Source organism: Peromyscus eremicus, chromosome 5 (genome assembly GCF_949786415.1).
Source record: "Peromyscus eremicus chromosome 5, PerEre_H2_v1, whole genome shotgun sequence".
Taxonomy (NCBI): Eukaryota; Metazoa; Chordata; class Mammalia; order Rodentia; family Cricetidae; genus Peromyscus; species Peromyscus eremicus.
Window position 1 is genome coordinate 5,452,372 of NC_081420.1, and position 18,370 is coordinate 5,470,741.

General features: G+C 44.3%; 1 pseudogene; it reads left to right on the forward strand.

The window, feature by feature from the left end:
• The first annotated feature begins 15,111 nt into the window (after positions 1-15,111).
• On the forward strand, positions 15,112-15,210 carry LOC131912110 (U6 spliceosomal RNA; annotated as a pseudogene).
• Positions 15,211-18,370: the final 3,160 nt, after the last annotated feature.

Genomic DNA, 18,370 nt, shown 5'->3' on the forward strand with positions numbered 1-18,370 from the left:
ACAATTTTTAAAGGACTACGAGCTCGAGATATAGCTCAGTGGTAGTGCACTTACCTAACATGTATGAGGCTTGGGGTTGAATTACATACATGCACACATAGAGATACAGGTATACATGCACACACACACACACACACACACACACACACACACACACACACTGATACAAATCCCATATTCTAGTTCAATCTCTTTACCTTCTCACCCCTTGTATCCCACATTTGAACTAATACCATGAAGTTTTTTTCGCTTTCTCAAAACAAGAAAAAATCTACTCTCAAAAATCTAAAAATCTGACTAAATGCTGCCTCTTCTAAAACCCGGAAGAACTCCGCCCACATTCGGAAGAGCCCTGCCCACACAACTCAACACCAGCACTCCAGTAACTCAGGGCCTCTTGGAGTCTTCAGGGTCTCAGAAATACTGTCCATTAAAAACCAAGCCAACACAAGCCAGCACCAAGAAAAGACCACTTTTAAAAGTAGCTATAGTCTACATGGGGTTTGTATCAAAAGCTTAAGAATTGGAGGAACGAAGTTAGTGTGAAAGATAAAATAGTGTTAAAATCTGTCCCTGCCATTCTGTCGTCTTCTCCACAAACAAACTCTCAAACCCCAAACAAAAACCTCTTGAGTATTCATACAGCCTTTCCTCTCCCACCCTGTCCGTTTTCAGGTCAATTTACTCCTGCCTCCCTGCATGGCTTTGTTTGTTTTATCATGATTCCAGATGGAGTTTGTGTAAACTCCACTCCCGCCCTGATACCCCCTTGAGGTTTCAGGAAGAATGTACACGCGGACGTGACTGTACCCACTCTGTGATCAGACCATGATCTTGTGAAACGAAATTGTATGGAAATTGTAATCTTATGGCTTTTGTGGGTTTTTCCTTTAAAAGCACCCATGTGGCTACAGTAAGATGCGACTCTTGCTCTTTGGAGCTGAGTTTGCCTGACTGTACAGCCGCATTAATAAACACCTCTTGCTGTTGCATCAACTGGACTGGAGTCTGGGTTCTTGGGGCGCCCACTTGAGACCCTAAACTTTGTGTATATGTGTGTGTTCCTGAGCACATGAATGTGCACCACGTGCAGGCAGTGCCCACAGAGGCCAGAAGACAGCATTGGGTCCCTTGGAACTGGAGTTACAGGCAGGTGTGAGCTGCCATGTGGGCGCCGGCGACCCAAACCAGGTCCTCTGGAAGGGCAGTGAGCACTCTTAATCAATCTCCAGACCTCATTTGATCCTCTAATTCTCACAAAAAGTAGCCTGAAGTAGCAGATGTCAACCGACCAGTTGTTCTCTCTTGTCCTTTCTTTTCAGATAAAGGGATTTTGAAACGACTGACTGCTCTGTTTCTTGTTTCTGCTCATTGACTTTCTCCGTCTCTAAAGCTGATCTCTTCAGCTCCACTATTGGAATAGCTACTCTTTGTGTTATTGTTTGAGTTTGCATTAAAAACCATGGGCTGCCTCTTGCATTTTCATGCGTGTAATTGTATGTTTTCTTACTCATCCACTCCACTACTCTCTCCCAGCCCTCTTGCCCTCTCCTAACTAGGTCCCCTTCCCCCTTGCAGGCAGCTCCCCCTTCTATTTCCATGGAGTACTTATGCTTACTAATCAAATGAAGCATTGGCTGACTCCACCGTCACAAAGCAACGGCAACTAATATCTTTAAACTCAACTATTATATTTTCCTTGGACAGTTTTTTTTGTTTTATTTTTGTTTGTTTTGGTTTTTGTTTGTTTGTTTTTAATCTTTTCTAACATTGCCCTCAGAGCCTCTCTTGCTACTTACTTTCCCTTTGTTCATATTTTCGAGGAGAAGGCAAGCAGGAGAAGCTGCCGTGGCCGAGACTGCAGTTTCTTTCTCAGAGAAGCTGGAAGCTGAGCATCACTGTCCTGGGTACATTACCCATGTGACCTGCTAAATGCCCTGATGATAGGAGTCTTGTGGGGAAATGGGTAGACATACTTAACCTTCATATTTCTTATGAAATAACTTCTGGATGAGATTTACATTTAAACTGTACCAATTCCATTTCCAGGAAAGCGCAGTTCTTCAAATTGAATCTCAGATGAGTTTGATTAAAGGTGATTCTGATAGTGCAAGGCTTGGCGTTTCCCATCTTACAGAAGAAACGGATAGTGCAGCTGCCAGGAGGCAAGCGATGGCTTCTGCTGTCCACGCATGTCCCTTACAGCATTTGTCACAATAGCCAAGACAGAGAGTCAGCCTTGCTAGGTGCCCATTGATGATCACTTTACAAAGAAAACAGCAAATTTATGCACAGTGAACAAAAGATGTCATTTTCAGCAAAATGGACTGGAGACCAGAAAGTTATGCAAAATAAACCAGATTCAGGAAGAGAAGCAAGACATTTTCTTTCACATGTAGAATTTATATTTTAAACAGACACACATAAAAAAGAGATTTTAGGAAAGAGAAAGTGGGTCAGGGAGAGAGGAGGGAGACAAATCCAAGTCACAGGATGAGTAATATCAAAGTATAATGTGCACACATAAAAACACCAAGATGAAACCCATTATTTTCAATAATTAGTATATATAAATTTCTAAGACGTTGCCTTGCTGATGATTATGGCTGTCCTGACTACAAGTTGCCGTAGCTGTCCAAAGTCCATAGGACCACAGACTAACCCAGACAGATGACTACTGTCTTATTAAACACACATCTCTGCTACCAAATTGATAACTTATCTCAAGAAGGAATTTAGCATTTCCTTACTGGGTCCTTACTCTGAGAAAGAAAACATTCTTACTGTTTTCTACCCAGTATTATCAGCTTTTCTTAATATTATTCTTTTTTAATATTTATTATTTTATGTGTATGTGCCCAAATGTATGTATGTGCACCGTGTGTGTGCAAGTACCTGTAGAGGCCAAAAGAGGGCGACAGAGCCTGTGTAACTGGAGTTCTAGGTGGTTGTGAGCCTCCCAGTGTGGGTGCTGGGAACCAAATCCTGGCATTCTGCAAGAGCACACATGTTCTTAACCTATGGACCATCTCTCCAGCCACCTGCTGTTGATCTTAAGCAGCCGTTGCCCACTAAGAAAGTCAGCCAGGTGCTGTGATAAGCACAACACTGGGTCAGACTCCCTGACAAATCCTGGCTCAGCTTATTCTCTGTGCCCCAGCCTCTTCTCTGTAAATCTAAGGCGAGGGTAGCCTTCCCTTGCAAAAGTCCTAGCATGCTTCAGTAAGTTTGCACATGCAATGTTTGCACGGTGTCTACATGGCCAGCAGCAAGTGTTCAGGAAACTATAGCTTTCAGCATCACTGGTACTTTCTTGAGTTTTATTTTTATTTAATTTATTATTATTATTATTATTATTATTATTATATGTCTGTGTGTATGATATGTGCAAGTGTGGGCTCATGTGTGCCAAAGCACACACATGGAGATTAGAGAACAACTTTTGGGAGTCAGTCTCTCCTTCCACGATGCATTCTGGGGATCGAACTCAAGTCATCGGGCTTCAGCCTCAAGTGCTTTTACCCACTGAGCCATCTCTCTCCAGCCCCTTGCTGGCACTTTTAACAATGAATATTTGACATATGCTATTGACAGTTTAGACTTCACTACAGCCCTCTAAACAGCTTGCCCAGAGTCATGTAACTAAAAAGAGCTAAAATCATGATAAAAAGTCAAGGTTTTATTCCAAAATTCCTATTTGTCTTTCTAGTTCACTCATAAGCTTGATTCATTCAAAAGGTGGTTCCTCCAATGCAGGCAAGGCTAGATTAAAGTCTAGTGTTGGGCATCCATCATCCTTTAGCCACATTTTTGCTTTCGTTGGTTATAGTTACCAGGTGCCAACTGCTGTCTGAAAATATTAAATGGAAAATTCCAGAAACAAACCATTCATAAATGCAAAAATAACTGTAACAAAATAACATCTACGTCTCAGTATTTTCCCTTTAACTGTGATGTTCATGTTGGTCTCAGATATATATACTTTATCATACTAGGTAAGAATGCCCTGAATTCAACTTGTTAAAAATCAGATGATATTTTCAATATACATTCTCAATGTTTCCAATAATCATCTTCAATGATTACAGATTTTTTCCCATAGAACAATTATGTTAATACAATTTTATCATTAATCTTTTATTTCTAGAATATCTATATATTTTTTAATTAAAGGCACTTTCTCAGTTCCAAATTTTAATCCTTGTCCACATGGGAATCAAGAAGGCTGCATCTTAACGAGCATTCCACAGAGCTCTAGGCTGCTGCTGAAGACCTGGTGATTACCTCAGGATGAATTTCAGTGCTAATGGGAATAGTGTAAGGTAGGTTTGGAAATGAAGTCTGTGGTGTCATGGAAATAAATTGTTTTGCCTCACGTGTTAGAGCTATATCACACTAAAGAAGGAACCATGTTCAAACATAGCTTCAAATTAAAAGCTGTGTTCCCATTTGACCAGGGAAATGAAAACTGCATGTTCTCTGGCCACGGTGATTCGGCAAAGACTAAGAACCCAGTGTCTGTCATTAGAGAGGCTCAAGTGTGGTACCCGATGCCGTGCCTGATTCTGTGTGTGCTTGTGGGCAGTTCACTTCATGTCTCTGAGTCTCATTTGACTTATTTGTAAACGAAGACCCTACTGTAAAGGATTGTGACTGATACTAAATGAAAATGATGAAAATGATGCAGCCGAAGCCCCGAGCCCCTCTCAGATCCAGAAGAGAACAAGAACAGACTCCGCCCCTTGTCACTGTCCTCCCTGTGGACACAGATGGACTGTAGGCAGAAGGAGTTGAAAGTATTGTGCAGTTTAGGAATTTGGAGTTCTCATCATAATCCCTGCACACGTGTAAATTCGAGTACCTAGACCTACATAATTACTGAGAAATGGAAAGTGGGCACAAAGCTGCTCTCCAGAGCAAAGGCAGAAACAGCCATTGTGTGTTTAGCTACTGCAGAGAAATGAGAGACTCTCTCACTTCCCACTGACCATGGCCTTCTTAAATGGCCACCATGGCAAACCCATGTATTCTAGAAATACCTCCTACATCATTAGAGTGACTACAGCCACCCACGCCAGCAGCAGGCTCTGACACCGGGAATCAGGAACCCCCACACAATGATGCTGATTTACTTGTTTGGTTAACTCTGCAAACAAATTAGAAATGTAGAGTTTGTAGTGAGTATTGTTTCCTTGGACACAAAAAAATGAGAAAGTGAATCCTCCGTGCCGACAAAGTGAGACCTAAGGCTGCAGAATTGCTGTGACAGTTCTTAGAAGCCACCACTCAGCAAGCACACTCACTCCCGGAAAAGGAGAAAGGAATGATTGTGAAGCCAGGCCGGTCTGCAGAGAGAGGGGGTCCGGCTGCTCACCAGTACAGAGGGTATGGTAGACTTAGAAGGTTACAATTACTTTGTCATGTTTCTGTGTCCCTGTGTATACAAAATTTTTACTTTGTTTAAAGTTTGTGGCAGAGTAGCATGATGCTATTTTTTAAAAATAATATTTACTTATTTTTATTTTATGTGCATTTGTGTTTTGTCTACATGTATATCTGTGTGAAGGTGTCCAATATCCTTGAAACTGGAGTTACATGCAGTTATGAGCTGTAATGTAAGTGCTGGGAACTGAACCCAGGTCCTCTGAAAGAGCGGCCAGTGTTCTTAATCACTGAGCCACCTCTCCAGCCCGTATGGTATTACTTAAACACTCAGAATTCTCTTTCCTTAGCAGGAAGCTTGTATCATAAAATTCCTACCAACTGGGAAAGGGAATTTCTATTTTCCAAAAGTAAAACAACCTCCAGAACAGTGGTTCTCAGTCTGTGGGTAGAGACCTCTCCGGTTGCCTAGCACATAGCTTGATACATTACGATTCATAACAGTAGCAAAACTACAGTTATGAATTAGCATCCAAATACTTTTATGGTTGGGGTCACCACACCATGAGGAACTACTAGAGTCACGGCGTTAGGAAAGTTGAGAACCGCTGCTCCAGAAGGTATTTCAGGACTTTGATAGTTAAATGTTAGGTGAACACGCTGCAAATGGTGCCAGTTCTAAAACTCAAAAAACGACATTTGGTTTAGATATGCATGTGTGTTGAAAGAGAAATGTCTTTTAAACCCCACACAGAAAATCTAAAACTGGTTGCCCATAGAGTAAAACAAGGACTCAACCAGCTTCCAAAGGAGGGAACACAGCAGCGCTTATCTAAGTCTCCCAGCAGCCCTCTCCAGGTGTCACCATCTCCTAACAATCTCACTTCCTGGGGGCAGCTTTTGGGGCAGAAACTTTTTCTCTGGCGGGGCTGATTGGCATGGGATGCTGGTGACTCTAGTCCCCAGCCCCCCCCCCCCCCCGTTGTCCCATGACGTCATCCGTCCCGAGATAGCTGAGCAGCCCAGGCTAGCCCAGCTGGGAAGGGACTGGAGAGCAGTGGTTCCCATCACCAAGGGCTCCTGGGTTGCTTCTCCCACGCGCCACCAGCATCAGGCCAAGCCTACCCAGCTCGGCTACTCTCATCTCAGACAGAAACAGCGCAGGCCCTTGCACCCGGCTGCCTGAGACACGGGATCCAGCTTGGCCCTCCTCCATTCCGAATACCGGTGCCCAGGAGGAGCAAAGAAAAGCTTCAGTAGCAGTTTTAATGCAGTAACCCAACAAAAAGCGAAGCTAGGGGGCGGGGTAGGGAGGGGTGGAGTGGCTCACGACGCAAATCCTGTGCCCTTTGGCCAGTGGCACACGTTCCCTACTCTGCGGGTGTCTAAGAATTTGCTGTCTGCCAGGGATACTTTCTGGGAAGAAGAAAAGGGGAGGCGGCGGGGGATGGGGAGAATGGAGGGAGGGAGGATGGAATTATATTGTAAAACGAATGGCACAAAATTTTAGTTCTTTTGCATTTTCCGAGGAACCCCGCCCCCTTCAAGCCTGACTTCTCAGCAAACAAAACGTTTGAGCGATGATAGGATGAGCGGTCGCTTCTTCGCGTGGGACACAGACTTGTTGATACGTGTGCACTCTCTTGCCCTGGAGCTGTGTAATGAGAGCTAACCTGGTGTCAACACCGCCACACTCCAGCTTTCTGGGGGCATCTTTGGAGGTAGAAACTTCTTCGCTGAAGGGGCTAGATAGGGTGGGGTGCTGGTGACTCCGGTTCCTGTCACCTCCCAATGTCTTCTACAGGTCTGACTTGGACACATATAACACTTGAACTTCACATGCAGGCTTAAAAGGAAAATCCTTTTTGAAAATCCCCATTGTGTTCCGCGTAAATTGACGATTTACTTCACTCATAATTATCCATACCTTGTGTTTTCTGGAATGTACTTGATATAAAGACGGGAGGGAGACATATGAAAGGTGATTTCAGATGTTAGCACAGCCTCCAGTAAGCTAGTGATCTCATCTTTGCAATCAGGGAAAAAGACTCCAGGGAGATGGTGATCTGGGACTAGCTCTAAAGGACACAAGTCTTGGAGACAGGAGGCCTGGGAGCAAGCGTTCAAACCTAACCAGCCAGTGCAAAACTCCAGGTAAGCATCCCTAGGCCACCCTCCACCTGCATCAACAGCAATGGTCACATCTACACTGAGCATCTGTGTGGTGATATTGTGTTCCCCAAAATATTGTGCACCCTAATAAACTTATCTGGGGTCAGAGAACAGAACAGCCACTAGATATAGAGGCCAGAAAATGATGGCGCACATGCCTTTAATCCTATCACTTGGGAGGCAGAGATCCATCCAGATCTCTGTGAGTTCAAAGCCACACTGAAAACAGCCAGGCATGGTGACTCACGCCTTTAATCCCAAGAAGTGGGGGCAGGAAGCAGAAAGGTATATAAGGCATGAAAACCAGGAACTAGGCTGGTTAAGCTTTTAGGCTTTTGAGCAGCAGTTCAGCTGAGATCCATTTGAATGAGGACTCAGAGGCTTCCAGTCTGAGGAAACAGGATCAGCTGAGGAATTAGCAAGGTGAGGTGGCTGTGGCCTGTTCTGTCTCTCTGATCTTTCAGTGTTCACCCCAATACCTGGCTCTGAATTTGTTTTTATTAATAAGAACTTTTAAGATTCCTGCTACATAGCTGGAAGCCCTCCCTGGGTCTTTTATTTTGCTTCTTTTGGGGTGCTGTGTCAGCTCTGATAAAGCCCTAGAAGCAGAAGGTGGAAGCGGTAGGATCCCCCAGTTCAGGCAGCACCCTGTGTAGTGTGAGCACTAGTCCACTTCAGCTAAACTCTTCTGTAAGAGGTAGGAAGCTTTATGAACACTGATGCTGTGTGTGTGGCCCTGAGAATGAGGGGGAGCCGAGGTCAGTGTGGTAGGAAGCTTTATGAACATTAATGCCACGTATGGCCCTGAGAATGAGGGGGAGCCGAGGTCAGTGTGGTAGGAAGCTTTATGAACATTAATGCCACGTGTGGCCCTGAGAATGAGGGGGAGCCGAGGTCAGTGTGGTAGGAAGCTTTATGAACATTAATGCCATGTGTGGCCCTGAGAATGAGGGGGAGCCGAGGTCAGTATGCCGAGCAAAAGCCAGTGAGTGGAAAGCAGCACTTAAAGTGGCCTCAGAGGCAAAACAGAAATATCTTCATTGGGATTCCATTTAATTTTTACAAAGGCTGAGGGGCTTCCTTCTAAATGGGTGCCTAGAATTTAAACCTTTGCTTAAATAAGACAGGGCACTGTCTTCAGATATGGCTTTATTCCCCTATTGTTAATCAACATTGATCTAAAGGAGGTAAACTATCTCTTCCGAAGAATATATACACACATATATGTATGTGTGTGTAGGTGTGTGTATATGCGTGTATGTGTGTACATGTGTGTTGTGGGATATTTTGATTGTACTATGACACTCCCAAGACTGCCCAGTAAAGTTATACCTTGAATCAGGAGGTGGAGCCAGTGACTAACTGACCTGAATTGGCCGTAGAGAAGCCAGCAACTTGAATACAGAAGACCCACAGGAAGGAACCAGGGGGGAGCGACATGGACTACAGTTTGAGCTCTCTCGGTTCTGAGACCAGGAAAGAGACGTGTCTCTTGTGGTGTCTCCGGCCAAAAAGAAGGTCAGCTAGTTGCTACTCAGCCTCTCTGAGCTAGCAGTTTTTCATCCCAGCCTTTGAGTTCTGAGCCTTACTGATAAACAGAACGATAGAGACTTAATTTAAACCTACATATCACAGCTATGACAGAGCCAGGGCCCTTGGACCGGAAGCCCTGACAGGCCGTGGTCAAGTGGCTAAGTGGCGGGCAGAGTGCTGACTGAGGGACTGTGGGCTGCAGACGATAATTAAAATATCAGTAAGTTCATGTACAGTCACTAAGCTGACAAAAAAATCATGTGTGTATGTATTCGTGTCTGTTAAGATGATCTGTTTAGAAACCTGCATGCTTGCTGCTGTGGTAATCTCCAGTCACTGAAGAGACAAACAATAGTTTTTTTGGGAGCTGTGAAGAAAGCCTCTTTCCCTGCAATGAAGGAGAAGTTTCTCGCACACAAAGGTTCAGCACCAGATTCCAGCACAGACTCGGAACCTCAGGACCCATTTCTCACAAACTCCCTTTGCTTTTGCTCCTGCTTTCCCAGCATCCCTAGCTGCTCAGCCTGAGCTGGGTTTTTTCCCTTAATGAAGGTGGCTGTGTTAAAGCACAATTTTAATGTGTCTACTCTTGTAATTCACACATAGTTTTGTTTTCTCAGATTTTTGTCAATGTTTAATTTGCACTATCTGAAATTCATTAGAACACGGGCTGTGTGACTCACTCTGCTTTGGAAAGTCAGTGACTAAACTGATAGGCAAAGCAGAAATCAGTAAAAATTCCCTGATAATCTATGCTTCTGAAAAAAAGTAACAAGCTCACAAAATGTTACATCCTAAGTCAGTTGCAAAGCAGGGGGATTGATCAACTGTGTGAATGAAATGCAAAAGATTTGAAGTTCAAAATTAACCGTGTTCTGCTTGGAAGAAAGCCTATCTTTCCATGTTACAGCAACCACATCGTACATTGCTGCTTCAATCAATAAGAGTCCAATTATACTTGAAATGAGGATTAATTACCCTAAAAGCACCAATCAGTTGGGCAAGGAAACCAGGAATAATGTCGTCTCTTTCTTGTCTCCATCGTGAGACTGCACCGCCGTCACTGTAGCCCGCTGATTGACACGAGTCCCTCTTCCCCCAGTTAATTCAAACAGAACATTTCTTGGTACTTCAGCTGATAGGATGGTAAATAATTTTCCGACTAAAAGTTGAAGTGGATTGATTAGAAGCAATTTTTTCTGTTTTGCACAATAGAAAGATGAACTACACGGTCGAGCAGCCCATTTCCAGGGCGATCTCGGCCCTCTAATTGCTGCTGGGCTAATGCAGGAGAAGCGAGTCCCAGGAAGCAGAGAAATCCATTTACCGACCATGACATTTAAGTAGCAAACACAAGCAGAGGATTTTTCCATTACCCTCCTCTCTAGCCCCGCTACATTCCACCTGTGGCCCTTCCGTGATAAGCGCAAGGCACTTACATACAATTTGGTAACTATAATCAAGGTCCACTTCAAAATGTTTGAGAGCAGACTAAAAACATTTTTTTTAGAAAAGCATAATTAAGTCCATAACCAATTTCACTAATTCATGATAATGTATTGGAAAACCAAATCATTTCATAATGCTCTCAGAAATGCACATCTTTCTTACCAAAGGGAGAGAAGCGGGATCATCTTTCTGTCACAACACACTTTTTATCACCCGACCACTGGACTCTGGTTTTGTGAGAGTATTTTTCCAACAAGAACCACACAGGTTCTCTGAAAATGCCAGGGACCCCACTGTTGTGTGTTTTATACAAGAAAGAGGAAGCGGTATCTGAATAGAATCCATAACGCACATCAGAGAGCCTCAGGCAAGTTTGCATCAAACTGAGGGGAAGAAACTTAAAGAGCCGAGTTCTGCTTTGTGGCCACTGTCCTCCCCGTGCAGGAACAGGGCTGACAGCCCATAAATGCTTGCTGAATGAAGGAGAATGTTTACCAGGCCCTAGACTTGGAGGGTATAGAGAAGAGCAGAGCAATGCTTTGAAACTAATCAAAGTCAGTTTTGTTTCATCTTGAATCTCAAAGGGTCCCTGGGCCTCTAAAACAGGAATGGAAGGGGAACTCAGACTGTTACCTGTGACTGAAATTTCTGCACTAATTCATTAATGCTGCTTTGAAGCCAAATCATTGGCTTCTGTTTTGAACTCAGAGGCTGATGGTGCAAATATCAGCTTTCAGCTGCAAACAAATGTGCAGACCCACAGAAGGAGAGCATGGTCCTTGGAGAATGTATTTTCAGAACACTAAACATTTTGCCTCTTTTATTTTTTGTTTGTTTACACTACTTCAACAAAAAATTTATGTTAGAGTTTTTCCTGGCATCAATTTCAGGGCCAGATAAAACCATCAAGTTCAAGGGTGAGGAAAATACCAACCTTGCTTCCTTTTTATTTTTATATTTTTTATTTTATGTGCATGCATGCCAGAGCACATGAGTTCCAGGGACCTAACTCAGGCTGCTGGGCTTGTCAGTGGGCACCTTTACCTCCTGAGCCATCCCGCCAGCAGTTTGTATTTCACTTGTTCCTCAGAAGCATCCTGGTGAAACAAACCATTTCATTTCTCAGGTGGGGGAACCCACCCATAAGAACGCCTGCTTTCTCCACATCCAACATAGTGCTTTGAGCCCTAAGATCCACTTTTTAAATGCTAGATGTTTTTCTTCATCAAAGAAGTCAGAGGCAACTGGGGAAAAGATTTAAGAACACTAGCAGCAAGCAGTTGGGCATGGTGGTGCACACTTTTAATCCAGCACCCGGGAGGCAGAGGCAGGCAGATCTCTGAGAGTTTGAGGCCAGCCTGGTCTATATAGTGAGTTCCAGACCAGCCTGGGCTACATGGTAAGACCCTGTCTCAGAAAACCAAAAGGGTGGAGAAGGAGGAGGAAGAGGAGGAGATAGGCAGCAGATCTTAAAAGCTGAGGTCAAGAGAGGCTGTGTGACTGTGTGACTTTGGGTGGGATAATTAACCTCTCTGAACCTCAATTGAAAATGCAGACAGCAAATAACATGGGGTTTAAATGAGATAAATCCTGTAGAGTCTTAAGTATTGTTCTTGGCACATGGTGAGTCATCCACACCAGTGACTGTGTCGACAAAGTTCCACACTGGACAAAGTGCACTTGGTCATCAAAAGGCACAGTGTGCCAAGCAAGGAGCCAGAGCTGCCGTTCTCCCCAGCTCTTGCTGTGGTTTCCACTGTTTTTCTCTGAGATGAGGTCTTGCTATGCAGCCCTGGCTGGGGCTCAGTAGGCTGACATGGCTGAGTCTGAACTCAAGGCAATCTTGTGCCCTGGCTCCTGAGTACGGGGTTACAAGCTTGCACCCCCACGCCTAGACCCTCATAATTCTCTTCGGGCTACAGGAAGATAGATGTGCGGACTGACAGGCTGCATGTGGAATTGTCTACTTGGGAATGGTCTTTAGTTCCCTTTGGCTTCATCTTAAGTCCAACTGGTTCTAGATGGACTTAGAAGAGCTTGTTGTGGACTCTAGGGAAACACTACAAGTAAAACTAAGGCTAATTAATAAAATAAGTCATAGTGCGAATCTAATGCCAAATGATTGCAATTCTTCATTTGCTGTGTGCCTCTTCCATAGAACGTGGAGAAATGACTGCATGCGAGGGCCTTCAGGCCTTTGAAGACTAAAATGAGTATATTGTCCCTTCGCATGAAATCACTTCATGCCCTCTGAAGAAAAAGTCATGCCACCTGAAACACTCTTAACTTCATTAAGGCAGGTTGTTCCCACTGGAACACTATTAAATGGGATAGTTCTGGTTCTATTAAATGCAATTTTTCCTAAGTAAGATGATAATGCAGCTGGAGCCTCAGAGGGAAAGCTAATGTTACAAAGGAAAATGAAGAGACCAGGAAAGACCAGATTATAGCAAAGGAGCAATAGGAGATAAAGAAAGAGAGGAAAGATGGATGGCACACAGATCAGCGGTGCCGTAAGTCCACAGAAGCCCAGGTGGGAAGAGCACCAAGCTACTCAGCATTCTTCTTCTGACAACTAGCTGTGCCTGGCTCCTGAATGTGGAGCCATAGCGGTGACCACACACCAATGGATCCAGATCCCAGAAGTCCACCCTGGCATCCAGCTGTGGGAGAAAGCTCTGTGACATTTGTGAGTGAAAACTGAATGTGTATTGTTACCCATAAGTGCTCTATCATCTCAGACTTCCTCCTCAGGTCTTTGCTTTGTCTGTGTCCAGAGGCCCAGTGGTTTAGCCAAAAGTGACCAGGAGCTTGGGACAGCTGCTGAAGAAGCGGTTAGATGGGTGGAGGGCAGCAGAGTTGGGAAGAAGGTAGTTTGGAGGCTCCTTAAGTCCTAGCATTCAGGGACAAAGCCCCAGCGATGCGCCTTCTGTAGCACACTATCTTAGCATGTCTAAGAAACGGTTGTATTTCAGAGACAATGAGGAGTGAACTTGCCCTGTTCTTTCTCAGCAAAGTCACGTGCAGGTACAGAAGGCATCTGTTGTTAAATGTTCAGTCACACGAGTTAACTGGAGCCGCAGCATTTAATTTTGAAGGAAATTAGATTGGATCTGAATAATTGAAGATAAGTGGAGAAACATTTTAGTAGAACTTAGTAATTTGCCTCATTGTTCCCGGGCCATTAGTGCTCAGTCTCATTAGCTGCATCGTGAGGGCCGTTGGTGAGCACTGGCTAATAACACTCACGGAGACTTTTCCGTAGCTGAAAGCTGTTGTCATGGTTAAATGGCTTTCATCCATCTTCCTCAAGCTGACTTTTGTCTCTGTGTCACTCAGAACTGGTGATCAAACAAGGTGTGCTGGAAACAAAGATGGCTGCCGCTCACCTCCACCACCGAGTGTGCAACACAAGTGTCGGCTGCCGTTATTTCGTAGCAGGGTCCCGACATTTCAGCAGATGACTCTTCATCCTCCCTGCCAAGCACTCAGGCAAGCCCCAGAACAGCGCCTTTCTCCTCTTGCCACACTCATTGGGCAGAACTCTGTTAACAGCCTGACACACTCAATCACAAGGCAAGTTGGGTTTCAAGCCTGGCTGGGTGCTGAGAAGGAAGGGCTTGCTGGACCTCGACTCTCTCTGCTTCGTCCACACATTTTTATGCAGAAGAAAATGAAGAAGCTGTATGTGCAAGCTTGTAGTGAGGAAGATTTGTCTTAGGCTGAAAACAAAAGACTGACAGATGCTTCATAAAGTAAAAATAACCAAAGACACCATCTTAAAAGTTTCAAATATAAAAGAAACCGGGAAATCATTTAGAGTGTACGAATATTAATATTCAAGTAAGTACTACTACAGAGTACAAAAAATCCAAATGACCCACAAATATATAAAAAATGTGCCAATGGACCCAGCAGAAGTCCGTTTCTTGCTCACAGAACAGTACAGGACCCACGAACAAGCTGGCAGAACAGCGGGCTGGGGAGGAAGCGATGGAGGCACCGCCCACGAACAACATGGGTCCATCCCCCTTGTGTGTCGAGTCCCATCCTGTCCCCGTTGTGTGTCGTGTCCCGTCCCGCCCCCCCCCCCGCGCCCCCCCCCCGCGCCCCCCCCCCCCCCCCCCCCCCCGTGCTTATCCCGGAAGTCGTCTCCTTCCAGCTGGCCTGGAAGAAAAGAGAACAAGGTAGATGGCAGAGGCTTGGTGGGCCATACTAGAAGTAGTATTGAATCAGTTTTGAATAAAATTCAAGTAAGCCCAGGCACAGTAATCAGGAGGCAGAGGCGGGCAGATCTCTATGAGTTTGAGGCCATCTCGGACTACATAGAAAATTCCAAGCCAGTCAAGGTTGTCTAGTGAGCCCCTGTCTCAAAGACTAAAAACAACCCTCAAGTATGTGGCCAAATGAGAAGGAGGGCAGGAGACCATGGCCTCTGGTGAGCCTCTAGTATTTCTTGCCATAGACCATTTGCAGACCTGAAGAGAGATTTGAAGAAAAACTTCAGTAAATTCCAAGATCCATACTGCGTTTGTCTTCTCAAATGCCTAAACCTCATACAAAACCCATTTCCATACCTGCTTCTGCAGCGTTAATAGTAAAATTGGAACCAATCAAAGAAGACCAGCGTGGCTCCTGCACAAGAATGACGTTTGTGGAGTGTTCCATGTTTTTTCACATGGAAGTAGAAGTGGGTAAGACTAGGGGAGAAAAGGACTAAAGCAAAGTCAACCTGTATATGAAAAAAACAACATAGAAACCCACTCCCTTATAAGCTAACTTTAAAAAATTTTAAGGAGCTATTTGGATGGAAGTACTCTGCGTGCGTGGTCAGTACTACTTCCAGAAGTCAGTGGTTTTCAAAACCAGCCAAGTGAGGGATACCTCTCAGTGAGCTGTTGGTGAGGGAGCCCACAGAGACTCCCTCACACAACACAGCCTACTGCCGTCGCTCTTGGATGCCCAGCAGAACTAGACACCCACCCTCTAGATATAGGACACAGAGAGCCAATTAGATTCTTTCCTGCTGTCTCTCATTCACAGGAATAGCAGGCGCTGTGCAGGCTGCTGGGGGAGAAGAGTTACAAACATCACACCAAGCGTTCTGCAGTCCTGAACTGCCTGCAAGAGACACACAATGGCACAACAGTGGCATGGATGTTCTGGGGAAACCAACTGTTTCCAGCTTGGATTTGAGGTCAACTTCAAACACATACTTGGTGCTGTAGAGCTGATCAAAGCCCCCAGCTAGGGAAGTCACAGGCCCCTCAGGAGAACCTTCTACTGATGTTACACCAAGTAGACACATGTAGTTAAACTGTCTTCTCATCGTTTGTGCTTACACCCACAGACTAGTGACACTCTCACGCCCGGTCAGAGAAGCCTCTTTCAGAAGTGGTTAAAGCAGGGAGGGATCCATAAAGGGCCAAAGTGCTGAGAATAACTGGCTGCTGAGGGCTCAGTTCCAAACAGGACATCTCTGTCACCCTCTCCGAGGCAGAGAACATTGTAGAAGACGGGGTGGGAAGGCTGTGTGAGCCAAAAGATGTGGAGGGGCACAGTAGGGCTGTGTCACCTGAATGTGACTTGACCACTACAATCATGAACATTGCAGATGTGACAGCCCCATGAGGCTGGGGTGGGGAGGGATGAGAAGGTGATGAAGGTAAATGTAATCATAGTGTATTGTAAACAAACATGATACTGTCAAAAATGTTTAAAAACGCACTTTTGTGGCTGCAGAGATGGCTCAGCCATTAAGAGCACTTGCCGCTCTTAGAGAAGACACAAGTTCAGTTCCTAGCACCTACATGATGATTCACAACCATCTGTAACTCCATGACCTCTTTGGACTTCCAAGGGCACCAGGCCCATGGTACACATACATATATATGAGAACAAAACACTTATACACACAAAATAAACAAATGTAAAAAAAAAAAATATTGCTAAGCCCACTTAGAAAACTGCACTCCTGGAAGCTCTTTTAGAGAATTCTCCTATCCCAATCTTTTAAATACAAGAAAAGCAAGCTGGACTTGGTGGTGCACATCTATAATGTCAGCCCTTAGGAGGCAAGCCTGCTCTACACAGTAAATTCTAGGACAATGGGTGTTATATAGAGAAATCTTGTCTTAAAAAAAAAAAGCAAGGAAAATTAGTCCTTCCAGTGTCTCTTATGAGGGTCATTTTGGTCCCAGGAGAATGCAGAAACAAGATGGGCCAACTACTTGGAAGTAGGGGGATTTCTCTGTGTGGCCTTGTGCATTTCTCCAGAGAATGTCACACTGAGGTGGTCTTTGTTAAGTCACCAATCAATCCTTTGCAGTTTTAGAACGCCTGGTGTTTCTATTGTTCCCATCTGTCCTGCTCTCGGGGCCCTTACCACCCCAAGCGGGAGACATGAAAGAAAACAGATGCACTGTTAACCATGAGCCCTAACAGGCACCTGGATGGATAAAAAGAAGAAATCAATTTTTAGTTCTATGGGAGAGAAGACAGTTTAGAAGGAAATGTTTCAAATGCCTATTTAAATGGAAATCTATCACAGCATTTTCAGGTGTTGATTTATTGTTCCAAGAATTTTCTTGAAATAATAGCATTTGCTTATATGAACTTTTTGTTTTAAAGAGATTCACAAATAAAAGTTGTTCTGAATTTCATAGCAATTACCAAAAAAGCAGATAATTATTATCTCTGGTAATATTTGACAAGAAATTAATTTATTTTTAGCATGAGAAACATCATGGCTCTTTGCCCCATCCAAGAAAAGCCAGGACTTTTAAAGCAATGACTACCCAATGATTTTATGCAGGCTTCCACCCCACAACCCCAGAAAAACAGGAACCCTGCCTGACGCCCCAGAACAATCTAGGAACAATAAAGAGTGAACGGAGAAGGCAGAACAAACAGCCTTGAACTGTGAATTCAAAGAATGAGAGGAGAAAGCCCCCCAGTCTGTCCTCATTACAACCTTTCTTCACCCCACTGGGGCAGGGGGTGATCACTATAGGCCCAGATTTCAGGCCAGAAAAATGAAAATGTGCCCAGGGAATCAGAGAGGACCAGACAGGCCCCTGAAAGGACGGGACTCAGAGAACCAAGCATACTCATTCTCTGTGGGTCCCTGGCCCAGCCCAAAGTGCACACGGGGACCATGCCAGAGACTGAGTCTCCGTACTAAGTTGTTCCCTCACTGCATGCTTTGTGAGTGAGTGAAGTGTTAGTTCTAAGTAGGACATAAGATGTGATGTAAATGTTTTATAATTCCTAATAAAACTACTGCAAAGAAATACAGTGCAGATCTCCTTTATCCCCAAACCCCAAACCCAAAGTACTCCAAAATCCTGAATTTTCTGAGCTCCCAGTGTGATGCCACAAATGGAAAGCTCGACATCTCACTTTGTGGAACAGATCACAGTGAAAACACAAGCATACTAAAAACTCGATAGAACTATAATCAGCTAGAGACACGAGATATATTTCAACCACAAAAGAATTTTGCCTTTATACTTGGGTTCCATTCTGATATATCTTATACAAATATTCTAAAATGAAAAAAAAATCTTAGATCTGAGACATTTATGGTTCCAAACACCTTGGACGAGGGATGCTAACTACTAAAAAAGTGGATACATATATATCCCAGTTAGAATATCACAGTAAAACCTATTGCTTTATATGCTAACTACTACTACTAATAACCGAAAAAGTGGTCAGGGCCTGTGAGACGACTCAGCAGGGACAAGCCCTTACTGGCAGGCCTAAGGACCTGAGCTCAATCCCTGGAATCCACACAGGAGAAGCAGAAAACCAATTCCCATAAGTTATTCTA